At 38.9% G+C, this 16,286-nt stretch overlaps 1 pseudogene; it reads left to right on the top strand.

Moving 5' to 3' along the window:
* The first annotated feature begins 11,176 nt into the window (after positions 1 to 11,176).
* LOC137636410 (DNA-directed RNA polymerase III subunit RPC5-like) overlaps positions 11,177 to 16,286 on the top strand; it is a 47,952-nt pseudogene continuing 42,842 nt past the window's right edge.

Below are 16,286 nucleotides of genomic sequence, written 5' to 3'. Positions count from 1 at the left end.
TTATTATTATTACTTGCTAAGCTACAGCCCTAGTCGGAAAAGCAGGATGCTATAAGCCCAGGGGCCCCAACAGGGAAAATAACCCAGTGAGGAAAGGAAACAAGGAAAAATAAAAAATTTTAAGAACAACACCGCCAAAATAAACATTTCTTATATAAACTATAAAAACTTAAACAAAACAAGAGGAAGAGGAATTAGATAGAATAGTGTGCCCGAGTGTACCCTCAAGCAAGAGAACTCTAACCCAAGACAGTGGAAGACCATGGTACATAGGTTATGGCACTACCCAAGACTAGAGAACAGTGGTTTGATTTTGGAGTTTCCTTTTAGAAGAGCTACTTACCATAGCTAAAGAGTTTCTTCTACCCTTGCCAAGAGGAAAGTAGCCACTGAACAATTAAAGTACAGTAGTTAACCTCTCGGGTGAAGAAGAATTGTTTGGTAATCTCAGTGTTGTCAGGTGTATGAGGACAGAGGAGAATCTGTAAAGAATAGGCCAGACTATTTGGTGTATGTGTAGGCAAGGGGAAAGTGAACCGTAACCAGAGAGAAGGATCCAATTTAGTACTGTCTGGCCAGTCAAAGGACCCCATAACTCTAGCGGTACTATCTTTTGATAAGTTAGTAATAGTAGTAGCTGTGGGGTGGTTGAGTAACCCCCATCTTTGCTGGATAGTACAAACATACATCGTAGCAAGAATTGGGCTTTGGTAAACATTTAACAAGGTAGTGGAGATGAATTTTATTCTTACGTGGATACAACCTTCAGAGTCACAAACTCCCGGTGTATTGCTCTCTAGTCCCAAAAAAAGCTGCAGTATTGGAAGACGCAATTCAACATCCGTGGGAAGGGCTAGACTTTTACGCCTTCCTATCGCTCTTATCTGATTCGTCAGACCTTAAACAGAGTCTGAACATCCAAGGGAGTCGGTGTAACGCTAGTGACTCCAGAGAAGCCAGTGGTATTCAGACCTACTGGAACATCTCACAGAAGTGTCAAGAGAACTTCCAGACTTACCAAACCTGATATTCCAGCCTCACATAAAATTCCATGACACAGTACAATGCTTGTACCCTACACGGCTGGAGACTATCCAGCGTCTCCTCCAAAAGACCAACTACAAAGCAGCTTTCTGGATACCTTTGGAAGTTTTCCGCAGCAGTTTACCAGGCAAAGAGGAAAATCATCTGTTATTGGTGTCATAGTGGGAATATTACTCCAATCAAAGCCACTGTTCCCAGACTTTAGTGTTCCTAATGAACAGAAAGGCCCTTCAGTCACTGTGGTGCAAGGCTACCGTTAGCCTTGAGGCAAGTATTCAAACTGAAAGGACTGGATCTCTCAGACTCTTGGGAACTCTCAGCCTTGATTCAAAGTTTTTGGGAACTCTCAGCCTTGATTCAAAGTTTTTGGGAACTCTCAGCCTTGATTCAAAGTTTTTGGGAACTCTCAGCCTTGATTCAAAGTTTTTGGGAACTCTCAGCCTTGATTCAAAGTTTTTGGGAACTCTCAGCCTTGATTCAAAGTTTTTGGGAACTCTCAGCCTTGATTCAAAGTTTTTGGGAACTCTCAGCCTTGATTCAAAGTTTTTGGGAACTCTCAGCCTTGATTCAAAGTTTTTGGGAACTCTCAGCCTTGATTCGAAGTTTTGGGCAGTCTTTCCCTCCTTGAGAATTGAAACCACCCCTCTTGGGATGTGACTAAGGTCTAAGGACCTTGAAAATAGCCCTGTACAAACCTGTGCATAAAGCCTTAGACAGACCTTACCTTAAAGGCTGTCTTCCTCCTTACTTTAGCTTCAACCGAGAGAGTGAGCAAATTACACGGTCTATCTCACGTCACATTCCAGAGGGTGGAGAGAACTGTCTTTATTTTCCTGAATTTGTGGCCAAAACCCAAAATCCGATTAATAATATTAGATTTTGACTCTTTTCACAATCTTGTAAATCATGACCTGGATGACATGTTACTATGACCCATAGGAGCAGTGCGTAAATATTTATAAAGAGTGCTGTATTTTAGGCCTAAAATCTCCATTTTGTTTGTGAGCACTGCCCGCTCCAAAAAGAAATTATCTAGAATTACTATTTTATTTAGGTTGAGAGACACTATCATGAGAGCAATTTTCCAGAAATACTATTTTATTTAGGTTGAGAGACACTATCATGAGAGCAATTTTCCAGAAATACTCTTTTATTTAGGTTGAGAGACACTATCATGAGAGCCTTTAAATCCTCAGGGGAAGCATCTCCCCGGTGGCCCCCTTGAGCACAATATACGAGGACTTGCCGCCACCTTAGCGTCCCGCAAAAATCACTCTGTAGTACAAGTTGTAAAAGCTTGAGTTTGGAAAAGACGAACCTCTTTTACGAACCATTACTTAGAGAATGCACACACAGGTCATTAGACACCTTTTCTATACGCTTCTTTTATTGCTGTACAACATACATACATATACCAAGGCACTTCCCCCAATTTTGGGGGGTAGCCGACATCCTCAAAGAAACAAAAACAAAAAGGGGACCTCTACACTCTACGTTCCTCCCAGCCTAACAAGGGACTCAACCGAGTTCAGCTGGTACTGCTAGGGTGTCACAACATAATCTATCAATAATCTCTTCTGGGACATGTGATTGTTTATCTCACGCATCTGTTATCCTCTGCATTATAAGGGTATGTAATGGGCTCTTAAGGTGGATGGTCATCCTGATTGGACTTGAAGCCTTCTCTTGGAATCCACCTTAACGCAAGTAAAAAGGCCTTGAGGTCGAATACTTGTTTATATAATGGATGAATAACAGGGGAGGGTGGGCTGTGGCACCCTAGCAGTACCAGCCGAACTCGGTTGAGTCCCTTGTCAGGCTGGGAGGAACGTAGAGAGGAGAGGTCCCCTTTTTATTTCATTGTTTGATGTCAGCTACCCCCCAAAATTCGGGGAAGTGCCTTGGTGTATGTATGTATAATGGATGCAATATTGAAATTTTTTATACTATGCAACACTTGATGTTAATATCACTTCACCCTGGAAAAGTATTTAATTCTCTAGAATTGAACGTAAGGCCCTGCACTGTTCACAAATAATTATCTTTGATCTCTTACTATTACTAATACTGTAGTATGTTGAGAGAGAAAGGGCTGACCTCTTACCTTCACAGAAACTTCCTCCTCCTTAAGGAAGACTCCCCTTTAAATGACTCATTTAGCAAAAGTCCCACCTCATGAGTTTTGCGAGGAAGCGCTTTGAAACAAAAATTATGCGTCATGCGCAGCAGTTGCCTTGCAATGAAGCATGACGCAATTAAACCCATTTCTTTTGATTGGTCGTAGAAAACGAAACTAGAAGTAACCCATGTAGATTACTGAGGTTTGTATAGATAGGAAAAATACAAATTGTATAAAATTTGTAGTATTGTTTCATATCTTATTTTGGGTATAAAGATTAATAAAGTGAATACATTTAGTTTTTAACCCTTTTAAACCCAGGCTATTTTGAACTTTCCAACCCTTAACCCGCAGGGGTTATTTTTTTTTTCAAGCACATTTTGCAGTATATTTTTTTTAAATTGCTGTAACAGCCTTAATTTTCATCATAGAGAGGTCACGTTGGTCTCATTCTCTTGGAAAATGCCTGAAGTTTCTCAAAAAATTATCAAAAATATGGAGAAAAAAATTTAAATAGCAGTTTTTAGCAAGGACGTACCGGTACGTCCATGGGGGTAAAGGGATGAGTTTTGTGAAACTTACCAGTACGTCCTTTGGGGGTAAAAGGGTTAAGCTAAGCATGTCAAAAAAAAAAAAAAAAAAATTGGATGTTTGGCTGTAATTGCCAGCAAGTGTGCCAAGCCGTGAAGCTCCACAAACAGGGTCGAGCATGAAAAACGACGCAATGTACTATTTTCGACAGACTCGTGACGTCATCAGTGAAAAAAGTCGACTGAAAAGTGAACCGGTAAACTACGTTTACCTCGATAAAGGTCTATACAGCAGTTCCGTTTTCCATGAATTTATACTCGTAGTAATGAACTCAGGTTTGTATGTACATACATACATATACCAAGGCACTTCCCCCAATTTTGGGGGGTAGCCGACATCAACAAATGAAACAAAACAAAAAAGGGGACCTCTACTCTCTACGTTCCTCCCAGCCTAACAAGGGACTCAACCGAGTTCAGCTGGTACTGCTAGGGTGCCACAGCCCACCCTCCCACATTATCCACCACAGTTGAAGCTTCATAAGGCTGAATCCCCTACTGCTGCTACCTCCGCAGTCATCTAAGGCACCGGAGGAAGCAGCAGGGCCTACCGGAACTGCGTCACAATCGTTCGCCATTCATTCCTATTTCTAGCACACTCTCTTGCCTCTCTCACATCTATCCTCCTATCACCCAGAGCTTCCTTCACTCCATCCATCCGCCCAAACCTTGGCCTTCCTCTTGTACTTCTACCATCAACTCTTGCATTCATCACCTTTAGCAGACAGCCATTTTCCATTCTCAACATGGTTTGAATGTAGTTAGGAAAAATACAAATTACTTTAAAAATGTATGATTTGTTAATTATTTCAGTTACCCTTAATTTACTGCAATTGCAGGTTGTTTCCCAGTGGTTGCATATGTTTTTCTCAGTTGGTACAGTGAGAATGAATTCCATCAACGTTGTTGGGTCATAAATTTATATAAGTCTAGACTTGATTCCTGGTTTATTAACCCTTTTACCCCTAAGCTATTTGGAACTTTCCAACCCTTAACTCCCAAGTTTTTTTTTTCAAGCACATTTTGCAATATATGTTTTTTAAATTGCTCTATCAGCCTCAATTTTTGTCATAGAGATGTCAGGTTGGTCTCATTATTTTGGAAAATGCCTGAAGTTTCTCATAAAGTTATCAAAAATATGCAAAAAAAAAAAAAAAAAAAAAATGTAAATAGCAGTTTTTTGCAAGGACGTACCGGTACATCCATGGGGGTAAAGGGATGAGATTTGTGAAACGTACTAGTACGTCCATTGGGGGTAGAAGGGTTAGGCACAGAACTGTAACTAGAGTAAAACTTTTAATTGCTCTGGAGTAAAGGCTAAGAGAATTTGGATAGGATGATTGAAGAAAGAAAATTAAAGTGTATATCAAGATCAGTTTGATCTACCTGTTTAAGTTTATTCTTTACTTTTCCAATGCTTTAGTACCTTTTATACTTTTGCTTTGCTTTTAGCTTTGTTTAGACTATTAATGATTTCCTTTATCAGTAATATATTACATTTTGTTATTTGTTACTTAATTTTGTATTTTTTGGCAGGAATGCACAAGGCGAGATCAGTTGAGCTCTCGCAGAAGGAGAATTACGGCACCATCTACGTCAAGAAACTCTAAGTCTTCGAGAAGGTCGAAGAAAACCACCGGATGCAGGTGTTGATCAGCTTGAGTGTCGTCAAGCTGAAGCCGTTGTTATGATGACGAATCTCCCCCTGTTGTGGGCGGATGAAAATAGCATTTGATCCTTTATTTTTGTCTCTTAAAAAGGATATAAGAATTTTACACTTTATTTTCATAGGGTTTTAGTGCCTTCATTTAATTATTAGCTGTTTATTTCATTATTATGAATTGGAAATTTCAAGAATTTTAATTTCATGTGTTTATCCAAATAGCCTTGCAACTCAATTCTATGGAATGCCTTCATTTAAGTGTTAGTTATGTTGATTACATTATTAATTTTGATATGAAAATTTTCCTGAATGCTTCAGATCGACTTTTTGATTAAAAAATATATAGATATAAAGTTTTTGTTTCAAAGACCACTTTTTCAAGCTCTACATTCCAGTATCAAATGTTCTGTAGTACAGGAGTTATGTAAGAATTTATTTTTCGTGTTATGAAGAGGCTGGAGAGCTGTGTACAAAATAAGAAATTGTTACTCGAAGGGGTAGACGCCAAGTTGGAATAGCAAATAAGAAAACAAGGATAGTTATTAAAAATTAACAGTAGCCCCACATTCTGCTGCCTATGGTATTTCAATTTTCTCGAATGAAATCAATTTAGTAACTATACCCTGGGAGGTTGGGCTGTGGCACCCTAGCAGTACCAGCTGAACTCGGCTGAGTCCCTGGTTAGGCTGGAGGAACGTAGAGAGTAGAGGTCCCCTTTTTTGTTTTTTTCTTGTTGATGTCGGCTACCCCCCAAAATTGGGGGAAGTGTCTTGGTATATGGATGGATGGACCCTGAAAGTAAACATACTTTTGTTCTGGATGTCTGCATCCATTGACAATATTTACCTCGATGGTCTCTTTGACGTGTGCTCCTTCCCCTCCCTATGGATCTGCAGGTACAGTATGCCCCTTCAGTCAAAATGATAAAAGTCCTGATTTTGTTGACTATTTTATGTAGCTCCTACAGAACCATCATCTGGCCAACAAGTCTAGCAGGTTGGTCCCCTAACTGTGTCAATGCAACCATACAGAGCAGAGCCTGGTGGGACATTTCCCTCAAGTTTCCGAGGATTCTATCATCAACGGATATCTACACAGTAAGAAGGAGACCAAGGAAGACCAAGGGTTGTGTGGATGGATGGAGTGAAGAAAGCTCTGGGTGATAGGAGGATAGATGTGAGAGAGGCAAGAGAGCGTGCTAGAAATAGGAATGAATGGCGAGCGATTGTGACGCAGTTCCAATTGGCCCTGCTGCGTCCTCCGGTGCTTTGGATGACCGCGGAGGTAGCAGCAGTAGGGGATTCAGCGTTATGAAGCTTCATCTGTAGTGGATAATGTGGGATGGTGGGCTGTGGCACCCTAGCAGTACCAGCCGAACTCAGGTGAGTCCCTTGTCAAGCTGGGAGGAACGTAGAGAGGGGAGGTCCCCTTTTTTGTTTCATTTGTTTGATGTCGGCTACCCCCCAAAATTGGGGGAAGGGCCTTGGTATATGTGTGTATGTAAGAAGGGGACTGGGTGGCTTTCTTTGGCTACTGTTAAGAACTTGTTCACCTGTAATTATGGCAGATCCTATTTATAATTATCTTGGTTGTAGTCAGTATCCTTTTACTTAGAAGCAGAAAACACTACATCGGGATTTTTGCAGACGGCCTTCTTGACATGAGAAGAGTGCCTCGGCTATCAAGCACTGCAAAATCCTCTTTATCTTTTAGCTCTTCAAATTCTGCATAACCTGCTTCTTGCACTTTGGGTATGGGAAGGAAAGTGCAAGGAACTGTTGCAGCCTGAGCAAGACGATCCAGCGCACACATTACTCTTAAAGAAACAGCCGCCTTCAATCTTGAGAGAATCGGTTAGATATTAAAAAGATTCTCATAGTTAAGATTAGCAAATATCAGCCACAATGTTTGTTTTAAAAAAAAAAGTTTTGTAGCCTCACTGCAGGTGTTTTAGGGAACTTAAATGTCTACTAAAATTCAAGTTCCGTCAATGTTAGACCTGTAAGCAATAGCGAAGAATGTGCGGTACACTACCACAAAGGTATCTTTATAACAAGAAAAGATGACAAAAAATTCAGTTATGGTAAGTATAGGTATCATAAGTACTGTAAAGAAACCACATACTTCATAAAATGAGATGAGAAGTAAAACAAGAAAACTGTACATTGATTTCTAGAATAACATTACAGTACTTTAACACAGTAGTACTGTAAAGAGACCACATACTGTACTTTATAAAATATGAGAAGGAAAACAGGAGTACATTGATTTCTAGAATAATATTACAGTACTTTAACTTTTTTTTTTTTTAAATTACCAAACCATTACAATTATGGGAGGAAGTAGAGTTATTTGATGTTGAGTATGCATGCTATAGTTGCCACAGATTCCAAGCAAAATACATCCCATCCCTGATGAAATCATAGCCAATTTTGTCGTCTCTCGCATTAACAGCAGTCACAACACATCCCCTTAGAGAGATTATAAGTTAATTTAGTTTGAAATTTTTAAGGATATGCATTGTGACTGCTGCTAACTTTTTGGCTATGATGTCATCAGCGGGTGGGGCTTATTTTGTCAAGAAACAGCACAGTGACTATTATCACCTATGCCTATTGACACAAAGGGCCTCGGTTAGGTTTCGCCAGTCTTCTCTATCTTGGGTTTTTAAAATGAAACTTCTCCATTCATCTACTTCATGCTTCATAATCCTCGGCCATGTGGGCCTGGGTCCCCCAACTATTCTAGTGCCTTGTGGAACTCCGTTGAAAGTTTGGCGAACTAGTCTCTCTTGAGGAGTGCGAAGAGATTGCCCATACCATCTACCCCTCACCATGATCTCATCCACAAATAGCACTCTAGTAATCTCTTATAGTTTCATTTCTAATCCTGTCTTGCCATCTAACTCCCAATATCCTTCTGAGGGATTTGTTCTCAAATCTTCGAAATCTGTTGGATATTGTTTCTTGTCATACCACAACTCTTGTCATAATAACACCAATATTACTAAACATATATAGATTTTTACATGTAATTTCAGGCAGTTTGATTTCCAGGTTTTACTCAACCTAGCCATTGATTTGCCTTTTTCAATCTTTCATTAAACTCCAATTCTAAAGACAAACCTAATTCCCAAATATAACAGGAAAACGTAAATGTACCTGGGAACCAAAACAGCTGCCCCAACAAAACTAATGTCAACTATATGCAATTTAACTAAGACTTTCTGATGAGAAAAATAACCAAAGTTTACCTACATTGCATGGAGTAGAAAAAAATTAATTCTAACATCATCCTTCATTCATTATAACATCTTATTCTAAAAAATTTAGGCCTGAAAATTAAACATAGCTTTAATGTGTACCTTTCTTAGCTGTGGCCTGATTGGTAACGTCTCTGCCTGGTGTTTACCAGTCGGGGGTTCCAGTCCCGCTCAGACTTGTTAGTCCCATTAGTGTCTGCAACCTTACCATCCTTGTGAGCTAAGGTTGCAGGGTTTGGAGGAGCCTATAGGTCTATCTGCTGAGTCATCAGCAGCCACTGCTTGGCCATCCCTGGTCCTAGCTTGGGTGGAGAGGAGGCTTGGGCGCTGATCATATAATATATGGTCAGTCTCTAGGGCATTGTCCTGATTGCTAGGGCAATGTCACTGTCCCTTGCCTCTACCATTCATGAGCGACCTTTAAACCTTCAACACCCCCAAGTCATTCATATGGGTTTGTATGTATGGATCTGGAGAGAGCTTATGATAGAGTTGATAGGGAAGGGATGTGGTATGTGACGATGTTATATGGAACTGGTGGAAGGTTACTGTATTGCAAGCGTTTAAGTTAATACATAGGCAGTAAAGTGTGTTAGGATAGGAAATGAAGTAAGTGGTTTGCAGTGAGAGTGGGACTGAGGCAGGGATGTGTGATGTCACCATCGTTGTTCAAACTGTTTGTTGATGTAAAGGTGCTTGGTCGAGGATTGAGGTTGATAGATGAATCAGTTTGTCAATCTATCGTCTTCTCTTCCCCTGTTTAACAATCTCTAGGGACCCATTCTGTTATTCTTAATGTCCATCTATTGTCTGTCATTCTCATTATATGTCCTGCCAATGTCCATTTCTTTTTCTTAAATGTTGCAAGAATATCCTGCACTCTAGTTTGCTTTCGTATCCATGTTGTTCTTTTTCTGTCTCTTAGTGTTATTCCCAACATTATTCTTTCCATAGCTCTTTGAATTGTAACTAGCTTATCAAAGTAATTGTTAAATTGAACTGCAACTAAGAAGAAGGTTCGTATAAAATGCTATAAGGAACAACAATTATCTATACATTAATATTATTATTATTATTATTATTATTATTATTACTTGCCAAGCTACAACCCTAGTTGGAAAAGCAAGATGCTATAAGCCCAAGGACCCCAACAGGGAAAATAGCCCAGTGAGGAAAGGAAACAAGGGAAAATAATATATATTATGAACAATGACATTTAAATAAATATTTCCTTTACAAACTATGAAAACTTTAACAAAACAAGAGGAAGAGAAATTAGAATAGCGTGCCCGAGTGTACCCTGAACAAGAGATCTCTAACCCAAGACAGTGGAAGACCATGGTACAGAGGTTATGGCACTACCCAAGACTAGAGAACAACGGTTTGATTTTGGATTGTCCTTCTAGAAGAGCTGCTTACCATAGCTAGAGAGTCTCTTCTACCCTTACCCATAGAAAAATAGCCACTGGACAATTATAGTGCAGTAGTTAACCCCTTGGTTGAAAAAGAATTGTTTGCTAATCTCAGTGTTGTCAGGTGAATGAGGACAGAGGAGAATCAGTAAATAGGTCAGACTATTCGGTGTATGGGTAGGCAAAGGGAAAGTGAACTGTAACTAGAGAGAAGGATCCAATGCAGTAGTCTGGTCAGTCAAAGGACCCCATAACTCTCTAGCGGTAGTATCTCAACGGGTGGTTGGTGCCCTAGCCAACCTACTACCTTTAGCTAGTGTGAAATTCATCCAACATATAACTATAAATATAACATTAGCATGAATTCAAACTCAATCATTTTAATTAATAAATCCAAAGCTTGATTTTTTCTTCGTTTTTTTATAGTTTTAATAAACAGATGATATAAATTATATATTATTAAAGGATTATTTTTCGAAAATTGCGCCAGCTATAGTGAAGCAAGGATACCACAATTTAGCGTAAATGTAACATGCTTTACATATTGGTTTTCTTTAATTAATGGTTCATAAATATCAAATTATATTTTTAAATTAATTAAATAATAATATTTTGATATAAAATAGAAAAACTCTTTCGAAATATATCCTAAAAAAAATAATTTAGCAGAAAATTTTAATGCTGCTTAATAAATCGGTTGGTAATACTGATTAAGTAAAGCAGGGTTGCCATGCGTACGATAATTATAGTACATGTACGATTATTTTGGGTCCGGTACGATGTACGATATATACCTTAGGTATATACAATGTATATGTATGTGTTTAATTAAATAATTATACTAAAATCTTTTGAAATAAGTCAATCATTTAACACACTAATAATTATATTGAAACTGTGTACGATAATTTTGGTTGAAAAAACGACAATTTTAAGGCTCATGTACGATAATTCAGTCGAAATAATCTGGCAACCCTGATGTAAACAAAGCAATATGGCCGAAAATTGATCTGACGTTAAGCCTTATTTTGTGCTTCTGGATTCTTATTAATATTTTAAAATTGTGTCCAAACCATTTAAATATGAAAACTGACGACAGTGATCCGTTTAGTGGCTGTGGTAAGTCTCAAGTGTGTGCTGAAACTTTAAAAGAAACTTAGTGTCCAGGTTCAGACTTAGCGTGACCGCTTACGGGCTTAGACTTAGCCTGATTTACCGTATGTCAAGTCTTATATTTAGCCTTTTAGCCTGGGTTAGGCCCAGACTAAGCCTAAATCACGTTTAATTCAATGCAGGTTAGGGCCATACGTAATATAACTCCTCCCAGGCCTGGCTAAGGCCAAATAAGAATCGCCAATGTGGGGTCTTTGTAGAATGACGGACTGGACCTCTAAGGTGTGTAAAACCCCATTTAATTCAATTTATAAGATGTTGCGATCTATGTATTTAAATGGTGCAGGCAATATCGTTCTTATTACTTGTCAAATTGATATTTTTTTGGTTTAAAACATTATATGGGTCCAATATATCATATGAATTATATTTTCAATTTTTATATGAATTATTTGTCGATGTCTCACAGGATTGTAGATACAGGAGGATCATAGAGAGTAGAGGTCCCCTTTTTGTTTTTGTTTCATTTGTTGATGTCGGCTACCCCCCAAAATTGGGGGAAGGCTGTATGTATGATGATGGCAGACAAAGAATACGCCAGCATGAGGGGCGTCGCAGGGGACCGTCAGGTAAGTATGTAAGGTTATGGCTTTTAGGTTGGGTTTCTGGGTAGAGTTTAGGTTAGTTGGTGTCCATTTTTATGCATTCTGAAGGAGGAACTGACCGTTGATATACAAAGGCTCCGGATTATATTTACAATTTACATATTGTAAGGACAGTGAGACGAGCCATCACCAACGACAACTGACAGTTTATTCAAACATACGTGGGAAAATAATACAGGGTGCGAACGGAAAAGTAATATGCGCGCAGGCGCCAATTCGGCTTGAACTAACCGCCAAAATATGTGTGTGTTTTCACACGTACAAATACTTGAATTACAAGTCAATAGAAATAGGTAATGAAATAATAAATACATGAAATTGTAGCTCTGAGGGAGCGGAATAAATATATACAGTTAGCCACAGTGTGGCGAATGGAGAATTTAAATAAAATAGAGAATTCGGTGACTTTGCTGGACGACAGATGGAGTGATGTCCTTACAATATCATTAACCTTTACCACGGAAATATATTAAAAATACTGTCCAGTCCACGCACCAGTCATGGGTAGCTCCTGCTTAGTTTACAATATTCACGATAGTTAAAGCCTCTGCCGTTCTAGATTATAAAGCATTCGTTTTTACCATTTATGCTGTCCCATCCACATACATTCTTACCTTTCATTTAAGTTTGTAGTTGGTGGGGACACATCCTGTTAATTTGCAATCAAGCTTAGAAAATGGTTCCAGCATTATACAAAGGCTCCAATCCAGCTATTTTTCTGTCTTTGCTTTGTTTTATAGTTGTGGTTTCAATAGTTATGTTTGAAAATGCTCATTTTAAAAGGGGAATAAACACAAGGCTCACCTAATTTAATCTAAGACCTGTTTACTCCCCTTAGACTGCCATATTCTTAGCTTATCAAAGGCAAAGTCTCTCAACTCTGTATTTGCTTCCCAACTGAATTCACTCCTGGTAAGGTAACATTAATAAATGATAAAACTGTTTTCAAATGTTTCAGACCAAAATAAACAACAACAACTGCCCCATAAATAAAATTGATTTGACAGGTCATAAGGAAGTTTACACCCGTCCCAACAAACTACATTCACCCTGACCTAGGATGCTATATTGTCTTACCTTATTAGTCAGTCTGATGTTCTAGGGTGACGGGTAGAAACATCACCGGAACGACCTACAGTTGGGGAAACGCCCAAATCACACTTTACAAGCGTTTTAGTTTTAGTCTTACGAACTTTGGCGTGATAGTACAAGTGTTTTAGTTTTAGTCTTACGAACTTTGGCGGGATAGTACAAGTGTTTTAGTTTTAGTCATACAAACTTTGGCATGATAGTGCTTGTATTGTTGATCTGAAGGTAAACTATAAGGCTTAGCATATTTAAGACACTTAGTTTCTCTTGGAAGAACACCATTGTTACGTAAAAATTTCAATTTTTTAAGATTATTATGTAAAATAAGGCTTAGAGTGTTGAACAAGTCTCACAACTGTTAGTCATAATTGAAATGAGGATTTTACATTCGAAGTGAACCGCATTTTTTAACGTATTTCATGAAATCCCAACAAAAACCGTATTAGAATGTACAGTATGTCAAATCAGATTGGGTAATTTGAGGTTAGGCTTAGTGATAAAGAAGTGAAGTGATAGGGTTAATTTGGCCAACCGTCACACCCGTAATTATGCTTGCTTATGTAGATGGTGTTTATTGTACGACAGACCTGGATATAAATGATCCTTCGGTATTGGGAGTGTGAATTTCCAATTTCTTTTTGTGTGTGTTTTTAAAGGGCTGGTCTGTTGTTCTGGTATTTCTCCTATGGTTTTTCAAAAATTTATATATTTGGAGGAAATTAGTCGCACAAGGTAAGAGAGAGCGCGGCGAGATGTTGATTACGTCGCGACCAGAAACTTACTGACGATTCGACCTGAGCTAGCACGCTGCCCGACCCCGGGGTCGCCTCGGGGCACATACCACACTGCCAGAGGTTGACCCCATAGAAAATGGGAAGAGGGTAAACTATACAAAAAGCTGGTTGGTTAGGTAGAGTTACCAGTAACTCCTAAGAAGGTAGTTCTAGGTAAGTATGTTAGGAAAAATACAAATTACTTGAAAATTTGTGATATTTGGATGAAATTAGTTGTTTAAGTATGGTAGTCGACCCAACTACTCCTAAGACTTACCAAGTTTTAACAGATTTGTACAATATCAATGAAATAGCGTGTATTTAATGATTTCTCGCCAGTTATCTTCATTCAAAGCACCCTAACATAAACCTTGTACCAGTAAGGATTATTGCATTAATTCAAAATTTTACCAGAGTAGATAAGACTAAGACTACTTCTTAGTTTGGACTAGAGTTTTTGGAGCGGTTGTAGGAGGTTAAGTAAAAACTTTCTTTACCTTACCTAAACTACTAGAAAAAAGTTTTATGTCTGTGCCCACATAATATATATTACTAACTTTTTTTCAATATTAATCTTACCCGATAATCATGTAGCTGTCAACTCTGTTGCCGACAGAAATCTACGGTCGGGATACGCCAGCGATCGCTATACAGGTGGGGGTGAACACCACAGCGCCATCTGTGGTCAGGTACTCCAGTACTTCTTGTCAACACCACCTCAATTTTTCCTCTGTCGTGCCTCCGGCTAGACCTACATGGATACGCTGTTGATTCTGGAGTTATTGCTCACGATTTGGTGATGTATTTGCTCTAGAGTTTAGCCTTCGCTATTCAGGAAGCTATATCATTAGCTTAGCAAGTTTTTGGAATTAATTTGATTTAATTTTTGATTTAATTTTGGTACGAAGAGAGTATGAACTCTCTTTCACTTTTAAATGGCCGACCCTTCCCTTAGCGGAAGTGTTGGTGTCGAAGAGAGTATAGACTCTCTTAATTTTGCTTAACAAAGTTATAGATTTATTTTATATCTCTCCGCCTTTTATAGGCCTCTTTGATTAACTTCCTTTTATTATAAACTTATTAAAATTAATTTTTATATTTGTTTATATTCGACCTTTCCTAATAGTAGGCGGTCTTTTCTTGGAACCGAAGTTAATTAACATTGAGCCCGTCATTTCGTTTTTACCTGTTAACATATTATGCTATTTTAATGTTTTTGAAAGAATTTCTTTGATAGTCTTGTACTGTTTTCAAAGTTGAACTAACGTTTTGTTTTGTCTCTGCGGTTGTTGACGTTCAGAACGTTCAACTTGCGCTCTATCGTTACGATAGAGAGAGAGTCTATCACGGTGTCACGTTGCAGTAAGAGTAAACCGATTCTAGCGTTTTGTTCATTCTTTCTTAGCTTAAATGGTTTTAATTCTAATAAAGGAACTTTTCATTTGGGAAATCTTTCAGTTTTTTTTTTCCTTTAACAATAATATGTTTTAACGATATATATAATTGGGCTCTTCTCTCAGGTGCTAAGTCAAGAGAGAGAGAGAGAGAGAGAGATAGAGACGGAGGGAGAGAGAGGAGGATAAACGTTTCGTTCAAGCGGGTAACGTTGTTATCGTTTTTGCTCTTCTCCCTAGTTCCTTTAGGGGAAGAAGGTAAACGTTTCTAGAGTTTTATTCTTGTTCTCAGGCTTTATGCGGTGATAGATTTTAAACGTAGTTTATTTGATCTAGTGTTTAGTCTCTTTTCCAGCCACTGAATTATTTATCTTTCATTATGTTTTTCTGTTATATTGTAATACTGTTTTCGCAATTACTAACTTTTAATGAAGGATAGAATTGCGTGTTTCAGGTACAAACCACTTAAAGTTTCGAGTTCAGTGAAATAAGTGCAAACAGAAAATCAAAAGTGATAAAGTGATAAGCGCAAAGTGTTACAGTGTTGCGTTCGAGGGTTCGTCTGTTCGTGCCAGTTGTTCGCCTAGTCTGGGACCTCTTACAAGCTCCCAAGCCCAGGGGAGAAGTAATGTCGAAGGACTTATGGGTTCAGCAGGCCTTGATCGACGAACAGACGTTTCCCTCCGTGGTTTCGGGTGTTACCAACTCACGTAGCCGACGTGATCACCCCACCCACACAAAGACGAGAGAGCCCTTTTATTCCTCGTCTGCGGAAGAGGTTTCTCGCAGAAACCATGGACCAAATCTTGCAGCTTTTAAGTGCAAGTCGGTCCCTTCCGCGCAAGTCCAACTCCTAGGTGGTGCCATTAGTACTGGGTCAGTTCAGACTTGCTGCAGTACGACAACTGCACACCTCTCAGAGAGGCAAGGTGGTATCGCAACCGACAGTAACTCCGTCTGTTGCCGCACCAGCTGTTTTAGACCCTCAGTTTCAACGGACAGTAGCTCCGTTTGTTGTTGTCTTTCTTAAACCCTAGTGGTCTATGCTGCTGACAATGCAGTCTCAGCTTGCGGTGTTGATGCAGGAGTTTCAGGCAGAGAAGGTTAGCACACCTCCTCCTGCGAGCGCTCATGAGGCAGCCGCCTCAACTCCACCTCTGCG

This window comes from Palaemon carinicauda, unplaced genomic scaffold, assembly GCF_036898095.1.
Source record: "Palaemon carinicauda isolate YSFRI2023 unplaced genomic scaffold, ASM3689809v2 scaffold291, whole genome shotgun sequence".
Lineage (NCBI taxonomy): Eukaryota > Metazoa > Arthropoda > Malacostraca > Decapoda > Palaemonidae > Palaemon > Palaemon carinicauda.
The sequence above is the reverse complement of the archived record's forward strand: the minus strand, read 5'-3'. Positions and strand labels throughout refer to the sequence as shown.